The 18,506-nt window shown below is 53.4% G+C and overlaps 1 protein-coding gene across 22 annotated transcripts in view; it reads right to left on the bottom strand.

Annotated features, from left to right (window-relative positions):
* Positions 1-18,506, bottom strand: part of MN1 (MN1 proto-oncogene, transcriptional regulator) — a 181,025-nt gene that overhangs the window by 54,566 nt on the left and 107,953 nt on the right. For 13 of the 22 annotated variants that reach the window (XR_014573411.1, XR_014573412.1, XR_014573413.1 and 10 more), the window contains exon 2: positions 921-17,388. The gene's annotated coding sequence lies outside the window, so the exon portion shown is untranslated. The remainder of the gene's footprint in view (positions 1-920; positions 17,389-18,506) is intronic. The other 9 variants (XR_014573425.1, XR_014573426.1, XR_014573428.1 and 6 more) reach the window with 2 other exon arrangements.

Genomic DNA, 18,506 nt, shown 5'->3' with positions numbered 1-18,506 from the left:
GCTTTAACAAGCAGGAGAATCTCCGATGCTCAGAGTTTGCATAACATCCCTGACCTACCTCCAGCACCGCTTATCTCTGCTGTGCATCTCAGCGCTCTTGGGCTTGGCTGGAAGCAGCAGCAGTCCCAGGAGGCAAGGGGGGAGATCCTGTTCACACTACATTTACACCTGAAAGACCAATTGTTTACCCAAAGCTGTGCAAACTTTGTAGGCCTGGAAACAGGGCTGAAACCCTTATGCAACTACCCATCTGAGCCAAAACAGCCTGGCACCAGCCAACACCACAACTCACAGCTCTGACGTTTTCATGGTTCAGCCCAGAGCAAGTGGACGGTATAAAACCTGAAACAGAGCCACGAGCAGGTCCCTATGCTGAGCATCTCTGTGCCCACAGAAAAGCAGTGTCCTGGTTTTGGCTGGGATAGAGTTAGTTTTCTTCCTAATAGCTGGTATGGTGCTGTGTTTTAGATTTAGGTTGAGAAAAATGCTGATAGCACACCAGCGTTCTAGTTATTGCAGTGCAGGGCTTACACGAGGCGAGGACATTTCAGCTTGTCCTACCACCCTGCCAGTGAGGCCAGAGGTGCACAAGAAGCTGGGAGGGGACAAAGCCAGGAGAGCTGACCCAAACCGGACATACTCCATACTATACAGCACCATTCTGAGCAATTAATATGGAGTGGCTGGCTTGGGGGAGGGAAGGAGGGGCTGACTGCTGCTCCAGGACAGGCTGGGCATCAGTCAGCAGGTGGTAAGCAATTGCATTTGTATCACTTGCTTTGTACATTCTGTTATCATTACCATAATTCCCCTTCCCTTTACATCCTATCGAACCATCTTTACTTCAACCCATCAGCTTCTACTTTTTTCCCCCTCTCAGTTACCTGCCCCATCCCCCGGTGTGGTCCCAGAACACATACCTGTGCAGCCGGGAGACTCCCGTGAAGCTGGAGGAGGGGAGGTCCCACGCTCAGTAACACCCACAGCCCCCACCCAGTTCTCATGCCGCAGCTCTGTGCAAGACCTCCCCACACAGAACCAACCTATAAATAGCCACTACCAAAGAAAGAAAAAAACCACACAGGAACCCCAGGACTGGATCTCTGTGGATCACTCCATCCTCCGCTGCACCACCACAGCCTCAGCACATCAGCTCTTCCAGGTACTAAGCTTGGCATGAGCCCCCCCCCGGGCTTACATGCCAAGCACCAGTAGGAAGGCACGAGCACCCGCTCCTCACCACCACAGCTTTGTTTCCAGCCTGAGCCAGACACTGGCTTGTAGCCACGCACACCGAGCTCCCCCAGACCCAGCACTGCCCCTCTCCTCTCCCAGCCCAAGGAGCCGCTCAGACCGAAGGGGCAGGACAGGCCTCCCGCAGCACCCAAGCCAAAGGGCTGCGCTGCAGGACACGGGGGGGAGCACGGGGAGCACACGGGGAGCACAGGGGGAGCACACGGGGAGCACACGGGGAGCACGGGGCTGCAGCCTCCCCCCCCAGGCTCCCTCAGGGCACCGCGCTGCCCGCAGCGCCCACACTCAGCCGCTCACATCAGCCGCACGGAAGCATCAGCGATATGAGCAACAACTGCACTAACCGCACAGGTTTATCATCACCATTACATTAACCTCCACCAAAATCGCATTTTGATTCACCTACTGATTTTTAAATTTTCAGAAGAGCACAAACTCACTCCTTCCCTGCTGGCTTCCTTCTGGCTGCCCACAGCACCTCCAGTTCCTTAGGGCTCACTTCCCCCTCTGTGGCTCCTGCTTTATAAAACCTCCCTCCTGAAAGCAACACTGCACCATTTAGCACATTAGGGCTTCCTACTCCAGTAAGAAACCATTGGTTCCAGGGCACAGCTGCTGCCAATTACCACTACTTAACTGGCACATTAAACACATAGTAAGGAATTAGGAGTTTCGGTCTGCTCTCTACTTAACAATAACAAAGTCACTTGACCTTTTTTCAGCCACCACAATGGCTGTGTAAGTGACTGCTTGACAAATGTGCTTTGTAATGGTCTCTGTTCTTTCTCATGCGACTGGTGGAACAGTTAATATCTTGAGTCACAGCATTAAGACGAGTGCTTGTGATTAATTTAAGATGTCAATTAATCACCCCAAATGGACTGGTTTGTCATCACTTCCTAATGGGAAGATGTTGATTTGTCCCACAGAATCTGTAATAGGAACTGAGGCTGAAGCCCTCGCTCAGGAGCGGTTTCAGAGATTCCTGTTTGTGTGCAATGAGACCCGGCCAGGGAACTACGGCCACTGCAGCACAAGAGCCAGTAAGGAATGAATAAATGAAGGAAATAAGCACTTCCATGCACAAGTGTCCGATTTTATTCCCATTTTTTAAAATAACACCAACTGGGAAGAGCTCTCCGTGTATTTTTTCCAGAGTGCCAGTGTTGATTTTTACTTTAAACACTTTACCTGTGCAACGACGGGCACATCACCCCGCAGCTGGCTCCAAGGCAGCACCAGGGTGCGCAGCCCAGGCATGCACTGGAGCATCCTGCGCTCTTCTGGGTTATGGGTGATAATGTCCCGAGTCCGGGCAACACCGAGCACACATCCCTCACCTTGTTTTCTGCACCCAAAGCGTGCAGAAACAGCCTGACACAAGGGGAAAAGGAGGAGGCTGCTGGGCACGGGGGCTGTACCCACCCGGTGCTGTGCTGGAGGGCCCTGGGCACGGAGAGGGGCTGCTCTGGTGGCACTGGCACTCCCAGAGCCGGGGCCCTGCAGAGGGACACAGAGCCCATCATCTCCACTCCCCACCTTGTCCTCCTCTCGTCCCTTTCCTGCCCGTCTCAGCTCGACTTGCTGTTACTGAGTGTGAAATCAAATGGGTTTCCAGCCAGGTCTTGTAGAACAAACCAGGCCCTTCTTTCTCTTTGCAGGAAGCCTTAGCTAAAGCAAGAGGTCCTCCCTAATGTCAAGTAATGTCTCATTCCTATACACAGATGAATGGGTTCAGGTGGGATTTTCAGAAGCGCCCCAGTCTCATGAATATAAATGAGACTTGTGCTTCTAGGTCACGCTCTTGGAAATCCTGCCTTAAGTCCTTGTCTTACACAAGTTCTCATTAGGAGGGTCCTGTATGGCAGCTTATGCCACTGCAGCCCAAGTTCACATGAGAAGAGCAGGTGGGAAACCAGGGAAAAGCGGCATGCTGCCAGCAGTGCCTATCTGTATCGGTTCAGCATTTACCCTAAGTCAAACGAGTACAGATGTGCAACGTTTTTGCCATTCTTGTAGCTGTACTTTCATGTAAATAAACGTGTGTGCTGTTTAAGGTGTCCAATGTATACTGTGCTCTAATTTTACACTGTACTGTTTGGAGATAAAAAATCCACGTCCAGTCTTTAGGAACCCCGCACATTCCTTCTCTCTAGAGCAGACAGCAGAGATTCAAAAAAATCTTTGATTTTAGCCGGGCAAGGAAGACACTGACAATTTCAAATCTGTCCTTGGTTTCTTTTTATAGAAATAAGACATGTGCAGCGATGAGTCACAAACATATCTCTAAGCATTGCAAGTGCTGCTTCTCACCAGTTCCTCCGAGCTATGCAGCAGTCACTTGCAGACTCAGCCTCACCCCGGGCAGCCAGCTGAGGCCGGGGGCAGCAGACCAAGGGCAGCAGACCAAGGGCTGCCAGGTGAGGCTGGGTCGCTGCTTCTGGAGGGCTGCAGGGGCCAGATGTTCACAGAGAGCACTGCCCCGCACTGCTGGTCACAACACGTCAGCCTATTTGAAACATGCTGCTAAGTTTTGGGCAAGCGCTGTCGAGTCCTGCAGTTTTGTTCCACTTCTGAAAAACACATTGTTCACTACATCTGCACCAATTGCTGAGCTGAATGCCACCTTGGCCAGCACACACAGCCTCCGGAAAGTCTGTCCGTTTGTGTAAGAACAGCTTCATTGTGAAATGCAACTATCAGAAGTAGCCTTGCATCAGCCCCCACACAAAGAACACGCTTCAAGTTTTCATGGTGTTCTAGATTAGATGAGCAGGATTTGTTAAAAAAATAAATAAATAAAATAAAAATATTATATGAGCAATACTGTGGCAACTGGAGCAATAAGAAACTGAATCTGTCAGGATTTGAAGTGAATCTCAACTTCTTTACTACCTGCAGTGTTGTGCTGATGGCACCAGGTCGGTGCCGTGGTGAGCCCAGCACTGCCCGCCTGACTGTGGCTGGCAGGGGTCTGAGGATTCCCCTGGGTGGGCACAAAAGCCCCAGTGTGTGTGCAGGAGCAAGGCAGGTGCCTGCACGGGACCGTGCACAGCCGCTCAGAGGATAGGTCAAGTGGGGACCATGCTTTCAAACAAGCCAACAAACAAAAGAGCACTTTGGATTGTGTAAAGCCATTTTAAACATCAGAACTGTTGGTCTCCTGTGCTACAGCATTGCAGGAGGGCAGGACGTTGGCTGCACTGGATATGGAGGCGACCAAAGGCGCCCGCGGGGACAGCGTGACCTCACAGCATCTCTGCTGCCCTGCAGAGGTGACTGCGTGAGCACAGGGCAGCACCGTGTGGAGCCCAGCTCGGCACTGGGGCCCCCAGCACACTGCTGGGCACTGCTGGGCACTGCTGGGCACTGCCTGCTCTGCAGCACTCCCAGCCCCTGGGAGCACGCTTGGTGTGGATTCTTGATGTGTTCTCCAGCCCACGCTGCAACCTCAGCCTCCTCCTTTGCGCAGAGGCAAAGTGCTCGCAGAACCAACTTCCCGTGCCTGGCTCACGGAAGTGAAGAGGTGGCTGCGCTTCTGGACCTGACCGGTGGCACTGGGAACTGGGCCTGTGCCTCTTCCCAGTGCAGCGATCTCGACGTGAGCCTCGTGCAGTGCGAGCAGAGGCTCAGCTGGTGCACATGCAGCAGCTCTGGGCACTGAAGGCCGACGTGGCTCCGCGCATTGCCCACCATAGTGGAGAACACATCGCTCAGAGCTGTGGACAGGCACCCAAGGTGGCTTTTTTTTTTTTTTTTATCTTTGCCTTTTACAAATTACTCTACTTTAAGTTCCATCCAAGAGCTTTGAGCTTTCTGTAACCAGCATGAAAGGCCCTGTTTATGCACACTACAAGCTGTGGGAGATTCTGCTGTTAAATACTGACATGGAATGAAACATTGACAAACTTTCACCCACTACCTGTTGTTAACACAACATAAACCTGTCTTCTAGGTTTACGTATGGGATGTAAAATATAAGGAATGATTTCCACAGACAACTAGTTGACAAGTTTACCAAAAGGAGGGAAAAAGCACTGTTCTGATGAAAATAGGAAGCAGAGGTCAAGCGCTGCAGTTTCCTCTTTCTGCCAGAGGTACCAAACTCCAAAATCTGCCTGACAGCATCGTATGTTTGCAGACACCTCCTGCTCCTGAACCAGCTCCTCGTCTGCTGCATGCTGCGAGGATGTGCATCGCAGCAAGTGCTATCACAGTGGTGATAACTGGTGGGGTGGCAGGACAGAACCACGTGAGCCCACCCAGACACGGCTGTGCCCACTGCCCCCAGCACCAGCCCGTAACTTGCATTGACAAGTGATACCAAAGGCAGGAATACTGCTGTCAATGGAAAGGCAAGCGCAGGGTGGTTCTACAGCACCATCATTTAGATAGTCATGAAAACAAAATCGCTGGCTTCTTGCAGATATAAAAAAAAAAAAAATCAGACTTTTCAATAGCTCTGCTCCATGAGACTGTCTGTGACCATATTTCGCAGTTGCTAACATCACCTGGAACCAAAACGCCTGGGAAGAAATCCTATTCTACCAGATCATAGCGGGCATGTTGAATCAAAAGACAGCTAACGACTGCAAACACCCTGCCTTACTCCAAATGGTGATTTTCTTTGCTGCACTTTTCCAGGATGTTTCTGGGTCACTTGCTACCGCATGAGGCATTACCTGGATTCATGTGAGTTGTGTCACCACTAATCAGTCTCACACTGTGGCAATAAATAGAGTCCAAGTGGAGACAGAATTTTTTCCACCCCGAAGCCTGCATGAGAGAGGACTGCTGCAGCAGGAGATAAAGCATTACCTGCCGCTGGCTCCCATGCAGCCCCCAGCAACTCATAAAACTCCAGGCTGCAAGTTCACAACTCATATTAATCACAGAGCAAAGATGACACTTGGGCTGCTGGAAAAGAAAAGCAAAGATGGAAAAAAATAAACTGGAAGTGGGTTAGAGAAGGAAAAAAAAAGCACAGAAGGTGTAACAGGGACGTGTAATAGGGCTATAACACACTGCCTCAACATCTAGTAATGTCATCCATCAAAACAGCTTCATCTGTCCCTTTTCACTTGTTTGTTGTTGTTTGTTTGTGTTTGGTTTTGTGTTTGTTTTTGTTTTGTTTTGTTGTTTTTAAATTTTTATGTTGGACAGACAACAGTGCTCCAGCTCTGACAGGGCTTCCTCATCCTCATGCCAAAACATGCAGCATCTGTTCTTCCTTAGTTCCTTTGCAATGAGCTGCATTTTTCCCCCATGCAGCCAGGTACCTCCCAGGAACAATACCTGGCTCGTTGTATGCCCAGGGGCCCATGAAATCCTGCCCTCTCATCAAATCCTGTGAGCCGTGCTCCTCTCCTCCAGCCCGCATGAAACACGTACTCCTTTCCTCCAAGTTCCCATGAAATCAGAAGAATGCTGGGAGCCTGGGGGGAGGAAGGACTGTCTTTCCCATCCATCCACTGCCTCCAACTGTCCTTCTGTCCGTGTGCAATCCGTGCCACAGCAGCCACAGGGCCAGTCCTGCTGGCTCAGCTACGCGGGGCCACTTCGAGACCTTTCAGTAACTGTTATGAGCCTGTTCCTAGCGGGGTGCCCTCAGGGAAGTCAGGCGAACCCCACGAGGTGAGCGCAGCCCAGGCAGGAGTGGGCACGGTGTGCCACTCACCGGCATTCACTGGGATTTCTCCATGGCTTTTGTTGGACAAATCTCCATGACAAAAATGTGAAATCTGGAATTTTAACCCATAACCAACCCATGAAATTTCAGCTGCATTTCCCTGAACACATTCAGCCCCTTTCCTAGACATGGCTGGGCTCTTGTTGCGGGGTGCTAGTAGCAGCAGGACAGAACTTCAGCAGTTGCAGAGTGGTGCCACTGGGGAAACTGGTCTTACTGGGCAAACAGGCCCCAAGGAGGGAGGCACAGGTGGCCCAGCCTTCCCCACAAAGCATGAGCCTTGCCAAGGACCCTCCCGACCATCATGCATGCGCACACATAGACACTGAACCCATTGCCCATAAGATCATTATTTCTAATTCGCACCTGCATGAAGGTGGGCTGTGAGGTGGGAAATACTCTCCACCCAAACAGCCCCGGCTGCCCCAGCCCTGCTCTGCAGCCTGCGAGGACACCGCGGTGCAGGGAGGCTCGGCAGCGGCTGCCCCTGTGCCACCAAGGTGTCACGGCCGGGGGCACAGCCAGGGGCTGCCAGCGAGAGCCGGGGAGCTGGCAGGGAGCCTGCACCAGAGCCACGCCACTGTGCAGATCATCCTCTGGCACTGACAGGCAAGGATTTCGTCACGAAATCACGGAGTGCGAGACTGAACCACAACTTCAGTACAGATGGCAGTGTTAATTAGGGAACCAAAACTCCAACAATTAATTTTGTTCACTTAAAATCATTCTTCCAATTGATTCAGAAAAAGTAAAGTCATAAAAATGAAAGAAAATATTACCATATTTATTATATCCCAAGCACCTTAAAATAAAAATAATTGCACAAAATGAGCAGCTGGAGAATACACAGAGTGGCAGCACCCAGTGGGAAAGCAGAGGAGATCAAGGTGAGCTAAGCAACCTCCTTTCAAAAGTTCCTGCTTTATACAGGCTTTGAAGTGGCAAAGCAGCTTCAGCTTGTTGTTTTGAGACTTGGCAAGTGCCAGCACCTTTGAGAATGCCTTACAAGGCGCGAGCCCATCTCTGGGTGTGCAGGCACAGCCCCGGCCCCATGCCGAGGCTCCCAGCACTGACAACATGTGGCCAGCAGCGCACGGGCCCGCGAGCCAGCACCGAGCTGCCGTGCCAGGCTTGAGCTGCCTGCACGGTCTCACAGGCCCCCAGGGGAGACGTTTTTCTGTGTGAGCTCCAGGGAGAAGACAGGGCCTGTCCTCCTGGGATGGGAGAACACAGCCCCGCACCGCTCCTGCCTGGGTCAGGAGCAGAGACCACCCAATGCCACCGTCAGGCAGCAGCAGGGCAGCCCAGATGCACTAATCTGACCCACTTCAGAGCAGTTCGGCTCTTTAATTTATTAGTTTCCCCAAGAAAGATGTTTGAATTTAAACATGTCATCATTGGAAATGTCCTCGGAAGCTGGCAGGCGCCTGGCCTGGGAGCAGAGGCAGCTCTGCTGCGCTGCCCTGATGTAACTGGCAGTGACACAGAGGCTCGGGGTGCTGTTCTGCTCGTACCCTCTTTTTAATTTGCTTTTGGATGTTTTACTCACAGAACTGCAAGAAGAAGAAAAACTACAGGATGACCTCAGCTAATATGGGAAGCCAGCAACCTGCAGGAAAAAGCTCTTTTGTAGCTGGAGTTCCCCACAATACAAAGCAGGAGAGCGGTAACCCCAAAGATAATTTCCTCATCCTGATTGGGGATCAATTGACCACTTGCTCCCATTTGTTCCCTCCTGGGACCGGCTGCCTTCAGCCCTGAATGCAAATCAGTCACTCCTTATTTCCAAATGCAAATAGCGTCTGTGAAAGGCCTCGCTTTGAAATCAGTATTATTCCCCGGGGTCCCGACCCTCCCTGCCACTTCCCTCACCCCGTCCTCTATCTCTGACTCTGCACTCTGCCTTCCCAGAGTAACAAAGGTTACAGGGAAATAAAAGCAGAGCAATTACCATCTGGGAATCATCAAGCTGGAGTTCAGGGGGGAAGGGAGCAGACTGCAAGGACCCTGCTTACCCAACTGCCCACCATCAACGCATTCCTCAGCCCATGCCTATCCAAACAGACTGGTAATTGCTGCGGTAACACGGCCCCAGCGTCACCCACCGAAGCACAGCAGGGGTGCAGCTGCAGGGCTGAGCGCCGCAGCCCGAGCCGTGCTGCCTTGACACCCTGGCTCTCACTGAGCTGTGCTTCCCCGCGTCCCCAGTGCAGAGCCCGGCTCAGCACCGTGCCGGAGCACTGTGCCCATGTGCAACTCCTTTTGTCCGTGCCCACACGTGTGGGCCTCGCACACACCACCCTGCAGTGGTAGCACCAGCCAGGACAGACATTTTGCAGCCCACCAGGTAAATCTGAGAATCAGAGCTGACACAGAGGCTGATTATGAGCAGGCAAACTTTGTCCCAGTCTCTTTTCCCACTCCAGTGGTGCAGGTCCGTGCAAGCACCCACCTGCCTGGGTGCCCCACGGGGCCCCAGCAGCGCCCTGGGCAGTCGGTGCGAGAGGCGGCTCTGCCCCAGCAGCTGCTGCTGGGCACCGTGTGAACATCCACGTCCCCTTCCTCTGCAACAAGCCCCTGAGACATCCCTTGCAGCAAAATAACACGGTGCCATGTCCCTGTGTGTGCCGACCAGTGCCACCAGGTCTGCAAGGCAGACGGGAAGCTCCAGCCGCATTTCTGCCCTTCCCCAGTGGTTGCAGATGCTGCCCAGCATCCTGCCACTGCCACCGCCACCACAAGTCTAGCCAGGATGCAGGGATGCCACTTCGCGTGGACGGGGCACTGATATTTCAAAGTAGCAGGTCCTGGACATGCATGCCCAGAGTCAGCCTGAGATGGCACCATAAGGCAGTGGCACCAGAAAGTGCCCGGCCACTCCTCCTCACCCCCTGCACGCCGCACGAGCACTGCCAGCGTGGCTCCAGGCCTGCCCTGCTCCCACCTCGTGTGCCTGCCGCCCTGTGCCCCGTGCCCGATGGGGACGGGGATGAGGAAGGGGACATCCCGCAGCTCCACTCTCCCTGTGCTCCCTCCCAGGCGGCCGTGCCCCTGAATGGGGCGGCTGCTCCTCCAGCTCATCAATCAATTAGTGCTCTGTCCGCTGTGGAGCCTGGAAATAAAACCTCCCTGTAAATCTCCATCACAGCCGCTCTGTTTTGGTGGCGAAGGGCCCCGCATTCCTGAGTTTCAGGCCGCAGCCACGTCTTCAAGAGCAGAGCCACAAGAGCTTTCTGATGGTTAATTGCTGGCACACTCTCACTGAAAACATGAAACACCCCCTGACAAGCCGTGTGATTTATTACTGCCCACTGCAAAACGGAACAAAATCAATTGGCTATTACCTCACTTAGCGAAGGCTTGTCACCGCCTGGGAGCAGGGTGTTAAAAATAAAAGCCAGGCACGGCCCCGGCAGCGAGCCCCTGAGCTGGGGCCGCTCCACCTGCTCCGCAGCAGATAACACCGGGCTGCGCCGGAGACGGGCTTTGCTTTCCCTAATCATCGCAGCGCTGATGCACCACGAGCTTATTCCTGCTTTGTGGTTATTAATTATACAGATGTCATCGCAAGTGCCGTGTACAGTAAATTTCACGAGAGATGCAGAGCAATGACAGAATATTTGTTTATGACAGAAACGTATCCCATAATTAATCAAATTCATTTGACCCTTTCCTGACCAGGCAGCCATCCCTCCATACTGGGAAGCCAGGCAAAGCCTGCCATCACACAGGATGTGCAGAGCTGCGCGAGCTCTGCAGGGCATGGCTTATTTGCTGGCAGTTAGGAAGTGGCCAGCAAGAGCTCCAGGGAAGGGGGCATTTTGCCCATGTGTCTACGCGCAATGCAGCAGGATTTTATTTGGCTGTTACCGTGTCGCACAGGAGACAACACGAGTGTGTCCACCAAAGGCTGCCGAACACCCACACTGTGGCAGTGCTGATGCAGCCCGCCTCCGTGTGGCATTTCCAACAAAAACTGGCGGCTTCCAAGAACGCAGGGAAACCCACACATTGCCCTAGAAAACCTACCAGACAGAAAGCCACTCTAACAGCAATCCACCTTTATTTCCCCATTACCAGGTCTTTTCCTTAGCAGGAAAAGGGAGAGCGACAGAAGACTACTTCCGCAGAAGCAGCTGAGTTCAGTGAGAGCTCCTCGTGCCAGCAGGATCTGGCACAACCCGGGGACACTGCCACTTGTTTGGTGACTGCAGCCAATGCTTGTGAAAGTGCTCTGCACCCGCCCAGCTCCAGCGACATTGTAATTATGGACACGATGCAGAGCCATAGGAGAGGAGTCGGGAGCACCACTCCTGCAGACACTTCTACGGTCACTTGGTGCACGGTCAGTATCAGGGACTGTGCCCTGGTACACGCAGGCTCAGCCCGTGGGGCTTTGGTGGCAGTGCACATCTGCTGAGGAGCTGGCCAGAAATGGCTGATGCACATTTACATGGTATTTCAGAAACTGAATGGTGCCTCTCCTTGCATTTCATCGCCTTTGTTTCATTCCCAAATCACTTGCAGGCTCTTCCAGTCATAGCAGGGAGATGCTCCTCCCATGAAGCTCCGAACTGTGCAGAGCATAAAGAGGCTGCATTATTTATAGACTCCAGATAGATATTTCACACGCGGTCCAGCCCATTCCCAGCATTCCCTCCATTCACAGATCATTAAGTAGCACTTGCTGACATATAAGGCAATGCAAGTGGAGTGGTTAACTTTGAATATTGCCATCCATCCCAGTGTTAAATGAGATTCAGAAAGTAATTGCCCAAAGAGATGGGGCAGCATTTGCCCTGCCAAATAACGCTTAGCTCAGAGCATCCACAAAGGCGCCCAGCAATAATGTTATCGCAGGGGCGCCGGGCTGCACGACCCTGCACGCTGCCCCGCGCCACCTGTTCCCCGCTGGCAGCACCGTGCAGGACACAAAGGCTGGCCGGGGCCCATTAGCATCACTGTGCTGAGCCGAGAGGGTTCTCCTCCCCTCTGGGCTCTCTGCTGCTCGGTGATTTTCCTCGCAGAACAAAAATCCTGCAAGAACCTTGGAGGAGCACAATGCAGACAGGGCTTCCCAAAAAGCCTTAAGGGCAAAACCAGTCCCTGACTGGTTTAACATGGGGCCTGGTTGTCATGGGAAGGGGACTCTGCCAGCACCTCGCTCACAGATGGGTGTGTAGGCTCAGCAGCATTCCCTTGGCTGCCACAGAGGGTTTTGAGCCCCTGTGATGCTTATGTCCCCTGTCACAGGCACAGAGCCTGCAGCCAGGCTGCCTGGAGCCAGCAGCTCTGCAGCCAGACCCGACCTTCTCCGGGCAGAGGGAAATGCTCCCAGCTGGAAGCTCCCAACCGCCACATCCCTGCCTACGGGGAGGAGGAAGATCAGCTCTGTGCCCATCCGTAGGCAGCTTGGAGTAGTCCAGCAGAGACAATGGCAGGACAAGGCTGTGGAGACATCTGTATCTGATCCAGAAAACGTTTTGACTTCAAAATAGCAGCAGGGAATTGCTAAAGAGAGAAAGAAAGACAATAAAAAAATTAAAAAAAAAAAATAAAAAAGGAGCATGAACACAGAAAGATCTGGGAGGCATTCACAGACTGTAGCAGAGAACTTTGGAAAATTAAGGCCTAGGACTTATGTCCCCAGGTAGCCTGCACATTGTTCGGCAGCAGGGCCAGTCACTACACAGGCATTTATCTGGGTGCTCGGGGAGCCAGGCAGAGCCCTGAGCTCTCACATGCCACACCTGCAGGCTCCAGCAGCAGCATCAGGTCAAAGACGTGACCACGCCGAGGGGTGGCACTTGGCTGACACACTCGTCTCTGTGGCAATGCCAGGGTGCATCCAACGCTGTGCACGCAGAGCGCGGAGGTGCTGGTCCCACAACAAGCTGGGAGCTGCTGGCCCGTCCCCAGCACAGCACCAGAGGAGCTGCCTGCCCCTGCGCCAGTGGCGCCAGGCAGGGAGAGGTGGCAGAGGTGCCCGCAGCTGTGGCTGCACGGCAGGCTTGGTCCGTTCAGCAGGCGAGAAGGATCTGTTTCATCCCTTGAGTTCCTGTCGCTGAAACCTCGCCAAGGAGAAAATGAGCAGAGATTCTGAGGTCTGCAGCAGAACGCCTGCATCCCCATCCCAAAGGCAGCCGCCACCAGCAGTGCCACAGAGCCATGCAAACCTCACCAGGCAGAGCAGGCCTCCCTGCTGCCGTTCACAGGACCTTTCATGTTATCCTGGTCAGTTACTTTAAGTTTGGGGACCCGGCACAGCTGCGTACCCTGCTCAGATTTCCTCTGCTGAGGCTAATGCTGTTGATTAGGGCAACTGCCCCAGCCCCTGCAAACCAGGCATCAGGCACTCAGAGCAAGGTTTGCGGGTGCACGTCAGGTTCACAGCAGCACAGCAGAGTGTGCTGCCAGCAGAGTTGCAGCTTGTCCAGCGCTCAGCTAAAAGTCACCTCACGCCGCAGCACTTCCATTTCAGTCCATAGCTCCGTGTGCTGCAGCCACAGGAGCAGAGGGGCCAGTGGAAAATGGGGCTCTGAGCTCATGCGTCTTATTTTAGCTCTCCATCCTCTCTGGAAGCTATCTCAGGCATGTTTTGGGAATATAGCAGGTATTTTTATGAGTGGGATTTGCAAGGGTATTTTCATCTTAGTCTTGGAGACAGCTGGGCCCGCTGCCAGACTTAGGGAGCACAGAGACAGAGGCAAGAAACATAAAACTAGCAAGAGGTAGGTTTCCTACTGGGGCTTATATTTAGCAGTGAGGAGCAGGAACACTTTAAAATGTCCTCGTGCTCTCCGTGCCAGTGTCCCCTCAGCTAGGTCACAGTGGCCAACCTTGACCCAGGCCAGGAACAGCAACAGGAACGTGTCCCTGCTGGTGGCACTTGTCCGGTCCGGAGCACCTGGCACCGCCAGCCCGGCAGGCAGGGCTGAGACCCAGGCTGCCCTTGGGACCAGCTGACGCCGGCGCGGCACACACGGGAGCGAGCCAGCCGTCACCCACGTGCCGGGCGAGCGCTGCCACCAGGAAGCTGCGTGCACACACAGTGCTCCTGCAGGCAAGGGGCACTGAAACGCTCTGGGCGGGCTCGTCTCCGATGCTCCTACCACAGCCGGTCAGCTCTGGCAGCACCGCGGCACAGTGTGGTATGCCACATGCGGGCCATCGTACCCAGCTGGCCACACGGCATCCACGTGCTGCATGCCCTCACTGCACACATCGGCCCTGGGCAGGGGACGCTTGTCACAGCACTGGGGACAGGCTCTGGGTACAGTGAACAGATAAATAACTGCAGTGGAAAGCCTTGGAAAGGGCTGTCTAAACCAGCCCCGCTCCTTCAGAATTGTATCCCAAAACCACACAAGGCAGGCTGCCACCATGACCTGTGCACGGCCCAGGGACAGGAGCGCAGCAGGAGATGCTTCCAGTGCCATACCCGAGGCGAGGACTGCCCTCCGGGGATGGCGGCTCACCCCCTTCCCTCCCCATCCAGAACATCAACCACACTTCAAGTGCTGGGCTCCGGCCACGTTCGCGCTTGAGGAGTGGGCATGTGGGAACACCCCAAACCCTGTAAGTCGGGGTGCAGAACAGCAGCTGGCACCAGACCTGGAGCTCCTCTCGTCAAGGGGAAGACAACGAGCGGTGTAACCCCCACCAGGAAGCCAGGCGGGGCCAGGAGCCCATCCTGGCACAGGGCACGGCCGGGTGCCCCAGGGCAGGGCCACCAGCCCGGCAGCGGATGACAACTGATGGCCAAGCCGGGGCCGTGCAGCCGGGGGAGAAGCACGACCTTGCAGTGACATGGGCGCGCCGGCCGGGAACACGAGAGGAGCAGCTGCGCGGCGCTTGGCGGGGGGCCGGGGGCACGGGCTGCTGAGGGCCAGCGCGCAGCCGCTCCGAGCCGGCGAGCACGGCCAGCGTGCTGCAAAAACAAAATGCCTTCCCAGGGAAGGGAGGAAAAAAAAAAAAAAAAGACAGCTTCAACCAAGAAACAGCCAGAAGTCATTTTTGTTTTTAAAGCATCTTTATTTTGTTCATTTTGAATTGAATTTTTATGCTTGTTTCACTGAAAACGGACAGACTTTGAAATACCACTTGTTCCCCTCCCCTCTGCCCAGAGAGGGACAATAACCAGGAGGCAGAGGAAGGAAAACAAGTTTCCTTTCATGCCTTTTTTTTTTTTTTTTTAAATACATCCTAAGTGTACTGTCATGCCCACACCCAACGCAACAGAACATACCCCGCGCTGGGGTCCCTGCAGGCACTCGCTGCTCTTGCTGTCTCCTCATGAGCCTCCTGCAGCACAGGACTCACACCAGGGGCCCCACTCGGGCCTCACACAGGACCTCAGCGAGCCGAGGCTTCAGCAGGAGCAGAAAGCGGTGGTGGCCTTCAGTCCCATTCTTCAAGAGCTCAAGGGAAGGGCTGCTGACATGTGAAAACAACAATTGCTCCACAAAGCCCTCGTTCCTGCTGCCTGTCTCCAGGACCACACCACACAGGGAGGAGGTGGCAGCCAGGAGGAATGCCCCCCTCCCGGCCATGCTGACAGAGCTCATTTTGAGATCACCCTGGGATGGAGACTAAAGCAGACCACTGCCATTAAATGCTTGCTTCCTCTTCTTCTAACCTGGATCAACTCTCTTCGTATTTATCCTTGCATCTTCTATGCTGGTCTGTCAAACAGCATACAGCATCTTCAGTAAAGTTGTGGAGGAAACAAAGTGACTTTTCTAAGAGGGGATCCTTCCCGTCCCATTAGCACCCTCCAGGGGCATTCAGCCACGACCTCATGGCTTAAAGGCTGCTCTGAGATTTGATATGGCAGTAGGAAGAAGCACTGCTGATACTCAGATTTAAGCGCACACATTTTGCCTAATGCAGCTGCCTGGTTCTTAAGCACTTGCTTCATTATGAGATCACTCATAAGCAGTCATTACGGAGAGTGATTTGTGTTTGTCCCCCTTGGAACGACTGGTCCAAACAAGTCAACATGGAAGAGGCAAGGCACTGCCCGGCACGGCCTGCGGGTGGGTAAGCTACCACTGGGCCAGGGAGGGCTACCTTCACCTCTGGCCTAGTCCTAGAAAACAACCCAGGGCCACACAGCCTGAGCAGACATGTCTTAGGGCAGGCAGCCTTTCCTGCAGTGCTCTCCTTGTTGCCTCCTTCAGCAGGCTGCAAAAACGAGGCCCCCGCCTGAGAGCCCCGGGTCCGATCCCGCTGCAGCTCGGCCCTCGTGCACATGGTGCTCCACCATTTTGGTGACCAACCTCTGAACGTGAAATGGTGGCAGGCACAGCTGCACCCATCAGTGGCTGCCATCGTGTGCAAATCTACTGATTACATCTCAGTTGTCATGCCACTCAGTGAGAAGCGAAGCTAAATTAGAGCAACTAATTGCACCTCTCTTTGAAACAATCAGGATGACAAATCAGTGGTAATCTCTTCAGTTCTAGAGGAAAGCTATTGCTGCTCACTTACAAGGATTAATCAGCTTTTCATCAGTGTTATTATACCAATGCTGCCTCAGGAAGAGCCCCAAGGCCACGCTGGCTGGGCTCACACCACAGGGACACCAAGGCTTGCAGGTTCTGGCGGAGATGGGAGCACTGCAAGGTTGCCCTCACCCCCAGCCCTTGGCTGCTCTGGCCGGGCTGCAGGCAGGCTGGCAGCTCACGTCAACCTTCACGCAGCAGGCAGGAGGTCCTGCCTGGCATGTGCCAGGCACTGTACCAAGCCAGGCACCCACGGACCAGGGGACAGGGCTTCAGGAGCTAAGGCAGCCCCATGCTCAGCACAACTGGCAGCAGGGGAGATGGGTAACAACTACCTTAGAGCCTGAGCAGGAGTGGGAGCAGAGCCCAGGGAGTGTTTTGCTGATGCCGCCAGCCCATCTGCACCCTTGCTGTGGATAAAGAGAGGGTCCTCATCTCAGGAAGGGCTGGTCAGCATCTCCAGCCACACTGAAGTTCTGTGCTTTGCACCCTTTCTCCAGAGGATGTCTTTGGGAGGCAATCTCTATAAAAGCAACTGGCTGGTGGTGTTTATGCAACTAAATCAGCCCTCCCATTGTGGCACTAGTCCCCGGTATACCCTCTACAAAGATATGTACACCACACCTCACTCTCTGTCAGCGTGGCCACGGTGCACCTGCCTGTGGGCAAAGGCTAGCTGAAACTCGTGTCCATTCTGCCTCCCGCTGGGAGCCGGCCGGACCTAGCAGGTGTTTGGGCATCGTGCTCTCGCTTAGGTGCAGGTCAGTGCTGCTGCCAGCGACCCGGCCCAGTGCAGCAGCTCTGAGTGGGAGGCTGCCCAGCTGTGTGCTGGAAGATGATCCTTGGAGTCCAGCAGACAGTCAGCAACAAGGCCAGCATGGTGCTGCTTGGGGACACTGTCCGAGAGGGCGTCCATGTGGCTCTGGGTCGAATCACAACCTGCAAGGGAGGGAGAGCAGACTGGATTAGCAAAACTCAGCAAGAGTTACAAATGCCCAGCTAACAGCAGTGTGGTGTGGCTTCAGACCCAGCGGCTGCAGACAAGCTGATGTTAAGGGGTCCTGGACCATGGCCCTGTTGCAGCATCTTCCATGAAAAAAAATAATCAGACTGTAGCCAATTGCTAGGGGACCGTAAAGGGTCTTGAGCCTGTGCTGGGATCCCAATGCATGCATGCCAGTGCACCAGAACCCACAGCAGTTCAACATAGCTTTCCTGCTGTGCACAACAGTTCTGTGCCAGCTCTGTTAAGTTACAGCATTTAGATTGCACCATAAAAATGCAATGATGCACTTGAATTGCACAAAGATCTAACTCGTGGAGGAGAAAGGGCTCTTGATGTTTCCCCATGGCAGGCTTTCTAGGGTACATTATGAAAGCTAATACCATGGATGGAGAGTGAGTGGGAAGGTAAGCAGGCCAGGTGGCAGAGCCCTCAAAAAAAGTTAAAACTGCTGAAAAATGTAAAAGAAAATGGAAATCTGCAATAAATGCCTGCTACCAATGAAACCTCTAACATGCTTATATATTGTAAACATACACTACATAGCATAACTGTAACTTCACTTTCCCACTGATATGCATGTGCACATACAAAGCATAACATGAACATAAAATATTGTAGAGAAAATCTATGTCGTCTTCACGTATAGATATAGAAAACATCCAGGCAATTAATTTCTCCTAGTGAATTCATAGCTATCCTTAAAAACAGAGCTCTCCAACTCATTGTCTTTCATGCCAGAACAATTACAACCAAACCCCTTGCTTCCCTCCCTGCCCCCCCAATACCAAACTCACTCCTACCTGACTTATTAGAATTTGTCTTTCTGCTGCTGGGGTGTTGATGCACAGTTTATTCTGTGGCACATTAAACTGCCCACAAAAGACAGCACGATAAAGAAGTTGGGTTACAAAGCACTGTAACTGCGCTGTTCCAGATGGATTCTCTGCAGATCCCCTGTTTGCAGCTTTACTTGGGCCACGTTAATTAGAAATGCCTGAAAGTCAAAGCATCGTTCTCGCATGTGATCGCGGGGAGTTTCCCAGTATATTTT

The sequence above is a fragment of the Anser anser genome (genome assembly GCF_964211835.1).
Source record: "Anser anser genome assembly, chromosome: 18".
NCBI classification, from domain to species: Eukaryota; Metazoa; Chordata; class Aves; order Anseriformes; family Anatidae; genus Anser; species Anser anser.
The sequence above is the reverse complement of the archived record's forward strand: the minus strand, read 5'-3'. Positions and strand labels throughout refer to the sequence as shown.